The 14,105-nt window shown below is 34.7% G+C and overlaps 1 long non-coding RNA gene across 1 annotated transcript; it reads left to right on the plus strand.

Annotated features, from left to right (window-relative positions):
* Positions 1-3,112: 3,112 nt before the first annotated feature.
* LOC111925628 (uncharacterized) lies at positions 3,113-14,105 on the plus strand. The gene is made up of 3 exons (XR_015289543.1): positions 3,113-3,266; positions 9,482-9,749; positions 10,832-14,105. It is a non-coding gene; the product is annotated as an uncharacterized LOC111925628 (long non-coding RNA).

Genomic DNA, 14,105 nt, shown 5'->3' on the forward strand with positions numbered 1-14,105 from the left:
CTTATGTCTTCCTTCTCTTTTTGCAGACACTGACATATTATTTATTTTTTCTTTGACACTTTATCAGGTATGGATGGCTACACAATTCCAGTGATCGCCTAAATTAACATACATTTCCATCTTTGTCCTTCTTAATCCATCAGCATCTTTTTATTATTATTCTTTTACAATGTTAGTGATTGTTTTCACTTGTATCACCTAAACCACCCTTCAGACAAGGTTCAAGCACTGATAGTGGAAATGAATGAATTTCAGAACATGTGCTGCCAAGAAGATGATACTGTGCTCTCCAACAAAATAACCAACAAGCCTGCAGGCAACCAACCTTGTTTTTCCAATCCTCTTGGTTCCTGGGGAGTTACAGGTGTGTTAGTGTCATGAAAATAGATAAATAAAAAATATTATTTAAATATTGAACAATCAAAAGAATACCCAAACTACCTAGTCAGCAACAGATAAAAAGGAAAGCAGTCTGAACTAATTTTGCAAATACATACACTTCTGGTATCGCTGCTCACAGAAAACAATTCAGAAACTATTGCCACATGACATATATCACTGCTAGCTGCTTTCACAGGATTAGCTGAAAAGAGGTTTATATGCACTTTAATAACAGTGTGTGTTCTCATTTCCTTTATTGCACTAAGCATTTTCTTTCAAGCTTTTCTTTTCAATACGTGATGGTGGATGCAGTGGCCTCAGTCAGGAGTGATGTGCACGGTCACACACCATGCCAGGAGAGTTTCAGCCCTGGAAGACTCAGGAATCTAACCTCTCACTCTTGCAGAGGCCTCTGCAGATGCCTGGGTGAAGGGCTAATGTGTAGCATTGCTATGAATAGGGAAAAGACAGGAAAGGACAGCTGAAGCATGGTAACCCCAGTTAGTTGCGCTGGCTAATGTGCACTGTGTGGCTCTTTTAAAAGGTTTAAGAAGAAAGTTTTGTCTTCCTCTTTTTAATTTTTATTTAGTTGTGACTCTGGCTTTCTTCTATTAGTGATTTTATTTTATTTACTTTGCTTCCTATTTAAAGTTCTTGCTTCTGCTCCCCCCCATCCCCTTTTACATAAATATTCATAAATTTCAACAAGTGTCTAAGATGACGGACTAGTAAAACACAGAGATTGCTTGCAGTACAATGACTTTTCCTGCGTGAGTCAAGTTTCTAATTTAAAACTTGGTAATATAAAGAGCCTGTAATGGAGATACATTCTATTATGTTTAGTAAAAAGGTATTTCTCTTTAGAATAAAGAGAACATTTAAGTTCTAATTAATCTTTTAGGTTGACTATATGTGTTGTAAAATGCTGTTTAAAAATAGTGCAATGGTGATGATCCTTCAGTAGGGAATAACGTGGTGAGAGAAGTTGTAGGCACATTATTGTGTTTCAGACAGCATCTGATTCTTTTGAACTACTGCTGTTTCCCTTCCTTCCAAGACCATAAATTAATTTTATACCTTGTAGGTCTATGGTGGAAGGGATTGAAAACACAACCTTTAACACAGATAGAAATCAAGACTTAGGATGAAAACCTCTTTCCTGAGAAGAGACTCTTGCAACGCCATAATTCAGTTTGCATTGTAGGAAACTAATATTATTTCAAATACTGAGGGACATGAATATATGGATTTCCTAGATTCAAAATACACAAAATCACAGCTGGTTATGAGTGAATGAAGTGAATGTGATCATTTTGTGTTGCTACGTACAGGAGCAATGACTAAGAGTATTCTCTTTTTCTAGTTGTCAATGTAAATACCCTTGAGCATTAACAAAAGCAAGCTTTTACACTCTTGATATCTGCCACCTTTACAGACTTGCTTGAAAGAATATGCTATCTAAAAGGTGCCACATGTGGCATTGACAGGCAGCAATTCAGAGTATGGCAGACAGCCAGTAAATCATTCAGCAGAGCTTTCTGTCCTTCCAGTCATATCTTACAGAATCCACAAGTACGGCCTTCGCAGTATACTTCAATGTCAAAGGTTATATTCTTTTAAAACTTTTATATGTGAAAGTGGCAGAAAACTTACACATTCTCCTGCTAATTGATTTTTCTCTCCTTTCAGAGCTTAAGTGCACAAATCCCAGCATGTGCTAACAAGTCTCTCACAGTCTTTCCAAGTAGTCTGAGTGAAAAGAGTGGGGTTTTTTCCCTTTTCCAGAGGTGGAAAAGAAAAAAAAAAATATTAATACATTTTTGGGTCATTCATACTATAATCAATTTGTTAAAAATCTGTGAAAAATATTCATACCTGAAATGAAATTTTCACTTCTTTCCTGATTATAAACTGATATGGAAAATGTACATAATATTTTCTCTTTCTTATTTCTTTCAGCTGTTCAAATGTTTCTGGAAATGAACCAACTCTTCTAAGAAAGAAGAGAAAGAACTCTTCTAAGCTGCTATGTATGAAAAAACATACCCTAATAAAACCTTTGTGTGTGCTAAAATTGTAATAAATTACAACTAGTCCTACCTGTTCTGCCAAAGGGTCAGCCTAGCCTAGAAATTTCTTCCATCAATGGATTTACATGGACATCCAAGAAAGAGTAAGGAAAGGACAAGCACATGTGATACCTACTCTATGAATGTGTATATTATTACCACATCAGTTTCATTAAACACTGTTGTCACAAGTTAACACTGATCATGCTGTGGTAAAACCTGTTTTCAAAAAAAACCCACGGATCTCTAGCCCTCTGAAATTACAGTTGTCTGTGGGATGGCTCACATTTACTAGATACATCCCCCAGTTTTAAAGCATTTGAATCTTTATCACTTAACTTTATATTTAGATCTCAGGAATGCAAATCTATTATAACAAAAATATGAATGCAACTGAAACAGAAATAATTACTTTAAATGTGGCATATAAGCTATGGAAAAATTCGGGCTGTGGCTGTGTAAGAGTCTGGGAAGACTGTCTTGAGACATTTTGGGGTGAGAGTTTGAGGGAAGGGGAGAACCAGGTGAGGCCCTGCCCTGGTGGGGCACTTCCCTGCTCCACACCTCCCACCACTAAAGCCTGTATCTCAACCGTGTGGCAGCTGCCAATCCCTGACACATGGGAGGCAATGCTCTACACCTGCCTCTGGAGCCCCCAACCCAGCCCTTGAGTAGCTAAATGACTGAATTCCCACATGGGGGAAGTAACTCAGGAAAGACAAGAGGCATTTAAGGACAAACATGACTTAAGCACTTGTCTTGTCCTTCCCTCCCTGTGGGATCTCTGTCAGCTGGAACACTTCTACAGCAGGAGTGGTAGCTATATTTGCTCTTTTCTGTCTGTCTCTCTTTCTTCTAATTCCCTCTTCTCAGAGTTTTTTGTGTAAATTAAAATCAGACTGGCTTAGATTTTGTGAAGTTGAATAGGCCAATTTAAAGCTTTGGGAAATGTTTTGTATTAACTGAATGTTGTTTAATACCTTTTGCCAAAGTTCTTTAATTTTCCAAAGTTGCTAATAAAGTCCTTTTTGTTGCTTTGACCTCTTGAGACTATCTTGTCAGTTTTTCTCCTGTGGGTCTAACTCAGAGTGCACACAAAGCTTCTAAGTCTTGTTGAACGAGTTTTTTGGGGCCTTACAGGCTCCTACAGTTCTATTATGTATTTTGTGACTGCTTAAGTAAATCTGATCTGGCTATACAGGGGTAACTTGCTATCTATTCTTCCTTCATTTTATATAAAATAGTAATTTATAAGCAGTTTTTGTTTTGTGCAGTTTTTTCCAATGGATGTTCTGAACTCAAAAGGCATCTGGTTTTTTTTTCCCCTTGTCTCAGGTATAGATACATTTAGTAAATATTTCTCTTAACACAAACTCAAACTTGTGACAGGTTCTTAATTAAAATTAAAAGGTATTAATAACCTTGATAATTTTAGCATAGATCAATCTAAGCCAAATTTTAAGATATCTTCCATGTCTTGTAAGGAGATAAAATCTCGTGTGTTGGATCCATTTGACTTTGTGGAAACACTGAAACATTTTCAGGGAAGGTGAAAATCAAGCAGCATGACAGCTTTTAGCACTTGTAGCAGGTCTTCAAGGGAAAAAAATATAAAAAAAGAGAGCTAAAAATGAGAAAAAAGCCTCCAATCAGACACATTATCACCTAAGTTACATTCAAGTACTACCACTTGAAATAATATGTACTCTTTAGCATTCCCATTCTTTTCTTGGTTTAGTCATTGGTGTGTTGCAGTATGGCAGCAGGTTGCAACAGTTTTTACCTATAACAGTGACCTGGGAAATCTGGATGTATTGCATTCACTAATTAATTGCAAACATATTGCTTGGAAGCAGCTAGAGTCCTTGTGAGGTTTTCCCAGAGATAAAATTGTCTCCAGCAATTTCTTCTTCTGAGACTCCAGATATAAAGTGTTAAGAAAAAAAAATTCACAACAAAATAAATATCTCTCTGTCTGGCACGAATAGTCGAAATAGTCCCAAAGGTGATATGCAACAACCCTCAGTAACAGTAAAGAGAGTTACAGCTTCCTTTTTTCAGTTTTATCTTCAACTGTGACTTAATTTTGTTTTGTCATTTTCAGCACTCTTCAGTGTTGGGAATCTGAGGCTAATGGATTTAGATAAAATGTGGACTGAATGAAGGAAAGATTTTTAATGGTGTATTTTTAGTATAACTAAGCTGTAAAGAAGGAAGAATTCTGCTAGGGGCGAGGAATGACTTCTCCAGGGTTTCCCAGCAAAGCCATTGGCAGGAACTAGAATTTTGATCTCCTGGGGCTGTGCCTACTGCTCTGTCCAGCAGCCTCCACAGCTGATTTTTATATAATGTGTTACAAAAACACATTCATCATAAACCAAGAAGCAAGATGTATTCAAATGCTTCCAGTAATTGTTGAGCTGTTGATTCAGCCATCCCTGAAAACATGAAGCATGAAGAACAGCAGCTCTTTTCATTCCTGAAGTGCATATCTGCACTGCACAGGCATTAGGCAGAGAAGGAGCTTCCTAATTAGGAGGGCTTGTCCTGGCTTTAATGCAGCTTAAGAACAGATGCTTTAAGTTGCATTATTGGCCTATAGATGCCACTAAAGATGATTTCTCCCCTTCAAAATGGATCTGTTCTGTGGCCTTTAGCAAATCAATAAATCTACTTAAATTGAATGGAAATACTCTGATTTGGTGTCTTGTGTAGGGTGTGCCAGCAAGTTATCGGCTGCCTGCTGTTAACTCCAAATCCAAAAGGAGTCGTCACCATTTAAAATGACATATTGCACTATTTGTAGCATTTTCTAAAAGGCTGCTTAGCCAGGTGCAACTTTGATCCCACGAGGGAAGGAGCCACAGCTGCAAATGGATGGAAATACGGAATTTTGTAGTGGTAGTGAGAGAGGATCGCCAGATGGAAAATTTAGCAGGAAATTTCAGTGCCATTATGAATCTCACCCTCTGCATTTCCAAGTGAAAACGAATGCTTGAATGCTGAAAATTATGACATATTAAATCATTATTTTGAATTGCAGCTAGCTGGCTGAGATATACCTGAGGTTCTGGAATTACAGATGGCAAATTTAACCAAGCATGGTGATGTGCTTTTGCTGCAAATATTAAGGAAGCAGGGAAAAGTGCACACAGTCTCTGACAGTCACTTCCAACAGTATTGAGCAACCCAAATGAAAGAAAAGAGGGAATTAATACACAGAAGTTTGTAGATATACTCTGTTCAGAATAACACAATCTACTGCTTCTGCCATCACCTGTTTAATAAGAAAATGTATCTAGTGAACACTGAAGGCCTTGTCCTTATAGCAAAAGGGTAGCACACAAAGGTATAGATATGATATTAGGTTTCTTAGATAACTGAGGTTTTTTGGGATCACTTTTGTGTGTGGGAGGCATACTATCCTGTAGGCAAGTAAAGAAAGGGGAGGTAGGGGTGGATAAATCTCTCAGACACTAACTGTATTTAAAGTGGGAATAGTTTGGGTTTTGAGGAATGATTAATAATTTTTCACAAAATGACAGCTTTCTAAAACTTATTGATGAGAGTAGGTAAATTTGATCATCACAAAAAATTATCTCTAATATGTATTGATAGATGAAAAAATTTAGAATGCTTACTGCCAAAAAATTGAGATCTAAGGAAATGTAATAGGACTAAAAAGACTAGCTCTCTCTCTTTCCATGTACTTATGAATCTATTCTCAAATATCTGGAACTTCATTTTATCCTAAGAGCAAAGAATCCAGCAATTTTTTGAACATTGAATATTCTTGAGGACTTTATTAGTATCAAATTACATTAGAAATCCTGTCAAGATTTATAGTCAACTTTGCAAATAAATTACTTAGGAGTTAATGTATCAGTTAAAATACATTCCCAGACTAATTTCTCTAGGTTGTTTTACTTAACAACCTCTCTTCATTTTTGTAACATGCCCCATCTTGGAACTTTAACTGTCTTTGGGTAAGACATTCTCTGACCTCTTTTTCACATGGCTCATTACATTGTTTTTGTATCCCCTCATTTCACTTCCTCCATGGCGTCTACTTCCTCCATGGTACTTCCCTTTGGGAAGTGATAAACAAAGTTATGCAGGTTCATTTAGGAAAAAAAATGCAATTTGCTTTTATAAAAATTCTCCTTTCAGCAAAATAATTATATTTGCATTTTATTATATGTATCAATATATAGAAGAGTAAAAAGAGAGTACAAACAGGCAAAAAGGAAAGGATAATCCATTTCTTTGATTCATGTGGGTGAGGAGTCGAAGACAAGTTGTGCTTTTGTTTGAGACATGTCAGTAGCACATAAAGCAAATTCATGTACTTAAAGCCTTTTGTCAAAAGGCAAGTCAGTGTTTTGAACATCATCTAGTAGTGGGAGCTAAGGAACATAGAAGAAAAGCTAGAGAAGAGCTGGGGCAAATGTGAGAAATTGCAGAGACTCTCTTCACTCATTCAGGAGCTCAGACCTTTCGGATCCAAACATTTACAAATGGAGGAGTCAGAGTAGTTGTCCTGCATATCCAAGCACAGTCAAGGCAGCTGCCAAAAAAACAAGCAGGCACAGCAGTACAGGGGTGGTCTTTAATTGTTTTAACAGCATTCTGAGAAGTTACAATAGCACCTAACTTACTTTGCTGGCCTTAGAACTTTGATGGCTGCACAACAAAGACCATATTCAAGTACCATTAAACTGGGTACAATATTTGACGGATGTGCTCTAGACCCAATGGTAATTGTTTGTTCAATATCTGTGTCCTGGCCAAAGACTGCAGAAGGTTATTCTGTCCTCTAAAATGGCTTAATTTGCCTATCACAAAGTACCTAAAAGAATACTGTGTAGTCGCTAGCAAAGATAAATAGGGATCAGCACTTCAGCTTCCAAACCTTAAAGTCATGCACTTTTATTACCACTATTTATCTTATTTATTATGTGATCAATTTTATTTAAGACCAAGATTCTGAATGAAACACTATCACTTCAGAATGGCCTTTTATCAGAAAACACACTTCTAAAAAAGATTAGGTGAACTGAATCACAAAGAATTTGACTTTTTCACTACATGACTTAGATGAAAAATAATTATAAATGGCAACTGTAGATTGTTAGGAAATGGTTCCATTCCAGAATCATTTCAAGTGCATGGTAAAACAGCAAAAAGTTGATAAATCATAAATCTTTTTGTCTCTGTTTTGTTCTATCCTTGTGTTAATTCTATTTTTTTTTCACAGAATTTTGAAACCTAAGAGAGGTTTGTAGTGACCATTTCATCCAGTAGGCTATGGAATTTCCTTAACCAATTTCTGCATCAGACCTGTAATTCCTGCTTGAGGCTAGGTGCCATTCAGCAGACCCTTAACACTGGTTCAAACATTTTAAATGGTGGACTGTCACTTACAGTCACGGAAAGTTATTCCAGCTTCTAGTAATTCACACATTTATCTTTTGAAATTGTCTAGAGTAATTTCCTGTATTTTATTAATTTCTGTTAACATTTCAAATATTTTATCCTAAATTTGTAGGTTCTCACAGATGATGGGAAAGCAAATCTTGAAGAGTTGTTGGATAAAATAGATTGTTTTTATGTGAGGTCAATTTTCTAGGTAGTCAACTTCTTCCTCTTGGGACTTTTTAATTCAGTATTCTAGAAAACAGAGTCCTTTCTAATAGCATTATAGTTGTTGTAAATAAATCCCCAGAGATGACTGAATATTTTTTCAAAATTTGATCATAACTATTTCAAAGAATTACTTATTTTACTTCTGTATACTCAGTTCTACTAAAAAGAATAAGTATTAGTAGCTTTTTTTCTTGGTAGCTGCCACACTAATATTTCAAGATATTTCAAGTGTTAAGAACAATCTCATACTTTTCTTTTGTAATGCTGAAAATTCCACTAAGAATTTCTTTATTTTAGAACTGCCTTAAGCAGTATCAAAGACAATATATTTTTAATAAACAGGGTCTACTTAGCAACATCAAAATATATAGATATTTATCTATTAAAAAGAAGCCTAACTGTGAAATTCTGTCAAACTGCAGTGATTTACACCAGCTAATGGTATGACTTAGAGTTTTTGATCTCAGTGACAAAGTAGATATGTTCAAGCTTGCTTTTTTCACAGTTATTGGATTTTCCTGCATGTAATGGAGAGCAGAATTTTTAACATTTTAAATAGAATTTTAGTTTGAAATAAGAGCCTATTTGTTTTATGGATCTCAAAACTATTGATTACTTTTTTTATTTGAAGTTTTGAGATTAAAATCACTACCTAGATCGTCGATAATTAAATGCATAAGATTTGATCATACGACTTTTGAATCCATCTTAAAAAGACAACAAAATGTAACCAAAAGTAACCCTGAAAAACCATAATGAATTAAATAATGAGAAAGCTTATATGTAGCAATTATAAAAAAAAAATAGAAAATTGTGTATTTTTACACATATTATTTTGAAATTTTGAATTACAAAATACAGTTATGTCCCAAAATTACAAATAAACAACTCTTGTCTTTGGTTAGCTGATGATGTGAGAAGATCCTTTACTTTTTTATGTCCTTCTAGAAGCTTTTCTTAGTGCAAATGAACTCTTAATAGATATTTTGATGTTTTATATAGGGTATGAATGTTTACCTCCAGCATACATACATGTATTTTATGTACATATATACATAATCTTTCTAATGAAAGAGAAAACGTTGAACTTAACTCCTTAAATTTATAAATTCATGAGTGAGAAGATCATTGCACAAAGAAAAATCTCATCATCCTTAAGTTGTAATAGTCTCTTCAGTTTCATCTTGAAGGTTTGTGCCTTGAAATAAGATATTAAAATGTTAATGTATTTTAAATTTCAATTATTTCTTCTCAAGTTTTTATTGTTTCTCCAAATATTACCAAACAATTTCCCTCTATCACCAAGTATTCCTGACTCAAATTTTTCTTCCTTTTTTCCTTTTTTTTTTTTTTTTATTTTTTTTTTTTTTTGTTTTTTTTGCAAGTTTGGACTGTGAAAAGTGCTAACTCATGCATTTTCTGAATGCCTGGAAAAGAAAAGCAAACTTCATCTCAATATAAATTTTATGAACAGTGGAGAATGACCTGGAAGATAAGAGCCGCTGTTAACATGCGTTACCTCCGATAATTTACTGCCACGTCCTCATCTTTCAGCTCAATGGAGCAATGGTGTCTCCTAGTGGACAAGTAGCTGCAGACGGCTGGCAACAACTCAGAAAATATTCAGCTCCATTTCAGTTGGTATTTGCAAAGGTATTATCCTAATGATGCTAAGATTCCTGTAATTTGTTTTTTTTTTTTTTCTGTTGGAAGTGGTTTTATTGAAAATTCATTCAAATACTTAATATACCTGGTATTTATTTTGGAAATATATAGCAGCTTTTGGAAAAATATCATTAATAACAGCAAATTTTGTGTCTGTGGTTTTACTTTTCTTTGCTTATCACTTAAATTATCTTCCCTTCCCTGGCCAATGATGTATTGACTGGATTAATTCAAAACACAAAAACAAAAAACCCCAAAAAACCAAAACAACAACAAGAAAAGAATAAATTTAGTTGTGCTAAGTCTTTAAACATTTTTATGTACCTTTTTTGCAGTTAATGGGAAATCTCAGCCCCTTGTGCAAAACAATGCTTTATAAGTTATTCTAATTTCTTCCATTGCATTTTCTCTTCTAAGAGAAATGCAAAATGGATAGAGTAAATGTCTCCCTATCCTCAAATTCAGTTTGAGACATTTTACTTGGTGGACTGTATGTTTGTATAAGTATTTCTCACTTGGGATGGCATCTAAATTTGCACTTTGGAACTTGACAGAAGATCTTATAATCATAAATTCTACTCATAGATCTAGAACTCGTGTGTACTAAGTAATACCCTATTCATTTTTAGCATAAATTTTAAACAAAATAAGGTCTTAAGCTTTGTATACAGAGATACATTTTGTATGAAAATACTGATGATTAGATGTTGTTACTTCTCAATATGTCTGACAAGCGGAGTTTAATGAACTTAGACATTTGTTTCATAGAAAGGTTACAGAGTGAAATGAGATTTTATTTAGCAACAAATGACTTTGTTTTGTTAGAAGACTGTAATAAAATACTTGAATGCATATATAAAAGTTGAGTAAAATATTAAACTGATGAGATTCTGATCTATGTGAAAAATTTCATACCAAGCAGGTAGAAAGAAGTGCTCCTTCAGAAATACAATTGCCATCAATATTGATTTAGGTCAATAATTAGGAAAAGTATTCAGGGCTCTGAACTAATTTTATAGGAATTTCAAAATTAATGTTTCCTTCTATTTTTCCCTTTTTTTTTTTTTTAGTGACTGAATACACCCGTAAAGTTGTGAGACCCAGTTCCCCCACTGCAAGCAGCTAGAGATGTGCTTCCACAGAAGCCTTCAAGTGGACAGAGAATGACATGAAACCAAGTATAACTCAGCTTAAATCAGGTTTCTTGAGTTGACATACTAGAAAGTATTGCCAAGGAACAGGGCTAAAATACATTTCAGAGTTGCTGAATATAATGAAAGGTGGCAGTTGTGTTTGTTCTAGGAAATGTTATGCACTTGAAAACTTTTACTCTCAACAGAAAAAAATACATATTTTTAATTAAACTTAAGCGGAATTGATACATGGACATTTAAAGCCATCAGAGTGCTTTAATTTTTTATGTTTTTCCTCACTAAAGCTGCTGTTCCTACTACACCCAAGTTCACTGAGTTCCCATACATGACCCTTGGTAGAAATTCAAAGAACATTGATGAACATACTGAGCTAAAGAAGATTTGTACAGGCTACTTATTATGTGGATAGCACTTTACCTTAGCTTTATTTAAATTTCAGACCTTGTGGATTTTTAGTAGTTTAAAATATTTCGGCGCTAAAACTCTGGTGAATTTTGCACGGGAGGTCCACAGAAAACTCAGATACTCTAAAGCACAAATTTTGAGATGCTCAGGGCATGAAGTTTGCTATTAGTTCCATTTCTACTAGGGTTGTGATTATAAAAACACTTTGCTCTTGTTATTAAAGGCCTTGTATTATGCTTTACATCTTTCAATAGTGAGGTGCTTTCCCAGGAAGGAGGTATCTTCAGATTTATTTTTAACAAATTCTTCTCTAAAATGTAAGCCTTCTAATGTCTTAGGCAACACAGCATGTCTATATTTGCTTTAATCCTTAATTGTATGAGAGGTCATTCTCATAGGTGGAATAAAGATCCTCTAAGGTAAAAAGATGCAGAATAACTGTGTCCAAGTTAACCTGTTGATACAGCAGAGATTACTTAGTGTCTCCAATGCAATTTTTACAAATAGAATGAGTTACTGTAGTAAGAGCCATTTAGCTGCTTTAGTAGGATCGAGTGGAATTGTAGAGTCATTCTTATCTCAGTCTTTCAGCCATTAAAGGAGTCTCAGATATGGCTCATGCCCTTCTTTTTCTTTTCAGCAGAAGCTTTTACCATGAAGGGAATACTGAGAACAGTTGTCTTGGTTTTCCTAACTCTATCACTGCCTTTAGAATTATTTAAGGCATTCAAAACACATTACTAATTTATAGATGATGATAGTTATATTGTCAGAAAATTGCAACAGAACACAGCTTCCACTTGCACATAAGACTGGCCCATTTCTAATTTCACTGTTAAGAAAACATTTGATAGTACTGAACAAAAGCTGCTGCACATATAGATATTCACAGTCATTCCATTTTTGTGAATTTTAGTTGCAAACAGACGAAGTGCTTATCAATAAAACTCACAAGGTTTAAGAGTCTGTATTTTGGGCATTCAAGTTGTCCAACAGGACTACTGTTTATAAGTTAAGAAAGCCTTTTTTAAAATATTACTGGCTTGCAAAAATAACTAAAATCAACAAAACTAAAGGGGATGGATTTGCCAGAGGTTTGCTTGTAAGCATGTACATAAAAACTGGACTGTTTACTTCAATTTGGGAAAGCTAACAAAGGGTTTTTTTTTATTGATTGCCTTCTATCTTTAGCAGGACTGGTGAACAAAACAAGTGACACTTCCACTTAAATTTACCTGCAATGCAGAAGGTTGAGTGAGAATAAATACAAATCAACAAACAAAAGGTATCTGTAGCTCCCAAAAGATAAGGGAACAAAGGAGAAAAAGGAAGATATTTGAAATTATGATGATTAATTATCTTAGAAGATAAGATGAATAAACTATATGAATTTTATCACTATTTCTAGCATTTGGCCAGAAGAAAAAGTCTGAATCAAAATCCTAGAAACAAATGCACTCACAGATTTAAGGTTATACAATAAATTATAGTAATTGCTCAGCTAGAGAACAGCTGCCATTTTAAGCATTTCATTTTCTCTTCAGTACATATGAACTTCATCTTTCTGGTCCAGAAAAAAAAAACAAAACCCAGTGATCACTGACTTGTAGATGGCCTTAGAGAAGACACAGTGGCAATTTCTCAACTGATTATTTTTTGCTGTGACATAGTGAACCTGACTTGTGCTCTCTATTACAGCTAATGTACAGGCCAGATTTTCAATAAAAACCCAACACTTTAGATGGTCTCTGAGACACTGATGTAAGTGGCCAGTTGTCTTTGAAAATATCTCACTGTGAGCATTTTACTGAGGCTGCAGCATGTTCACACCTGACGCTAAGCTGTTCTCTTGAAATAACTATACATACTAAATTCACCTAAGATTATGTTACTATGGGTCTGGAGCTTACAGATGCAAGCTGTCTTGTATCTGATCCCACTGGAAAGGGGTACAATGTGTGTGTGGTTCTACTGGTAAGATACCTGATATCAGAAACAGAGAACATGTAATGATATTCAGGTTTGTCTATTACAGCCCCTGCTCAGGTCAAGGGAAAATGAGAAAACTGCTTCAGCCCTGGGTTAGGGTACAACTCCCTCTGTAGCTTGCAGCTTGCCCTACACTGATCCACCACTGATCTATATTAACACACACACTGTGGTTATGGTGGATCTATGTTAGTTGATTTCATCTGAAGGACTGATACAAAACTTTCTTAAGAGTAGGTGATTTTCAATTTTTCAGCAGGTTTAATTGAATCCAAAATTCAATTTGTTCATGCTATCTGCAACCTTTAAACAATCAATGGCTATACAATTTCAACAATGACTCTTCAAAATTAGAATTATTGAAAAGGCTTACAAGTAGTGATAAACAGAGTGAGGTGGTATTGATTGGCCAGTGGAAGACATTGATTTGAACTGTAAACAGGTATTATGCTAGAAGAATTGCATTACAGCATGTCTTTTTGCCACTCTGAGTCACCTATAAACACATTCATGCCATTTATTTGATTATGGTTCTAATATATTTTTAATTGCTTGAGGAGATTTATGGTTGAGGGAACATGAAAGTTTTCACAGTCTTCTCTTATTTAATAAATTGTGAATGTTTATGATTTACTGAACAAATATGCTTACCATATAAATGTGTTTATACTGTGCTTGCAAATTAGTTTTCTAAGTAGAGTTGTGTATATTCTTTTTCAACTAAATATGTTCCATCCTTACTTTAGCCAAAAAAAAAACATTTTTGTGAAACATGTAAAGTATGTATGCCTATTCA

The sequence above is a fragment of the Cyanistes caeruleus genome, chromosome 1 (genome assembly GCF_971803275.1).
Source record: "Cyanistes caeruleus chromosome 1, bCyaCae1.hap1.1, whole genome shotgun sequence".
Classification (NCBI taxonomy): Eukaryota; Metazoa; Chordata; class Aves; order Passeriformes; family Paridae; genus Cyanistes; species Cyanistes caeruleus.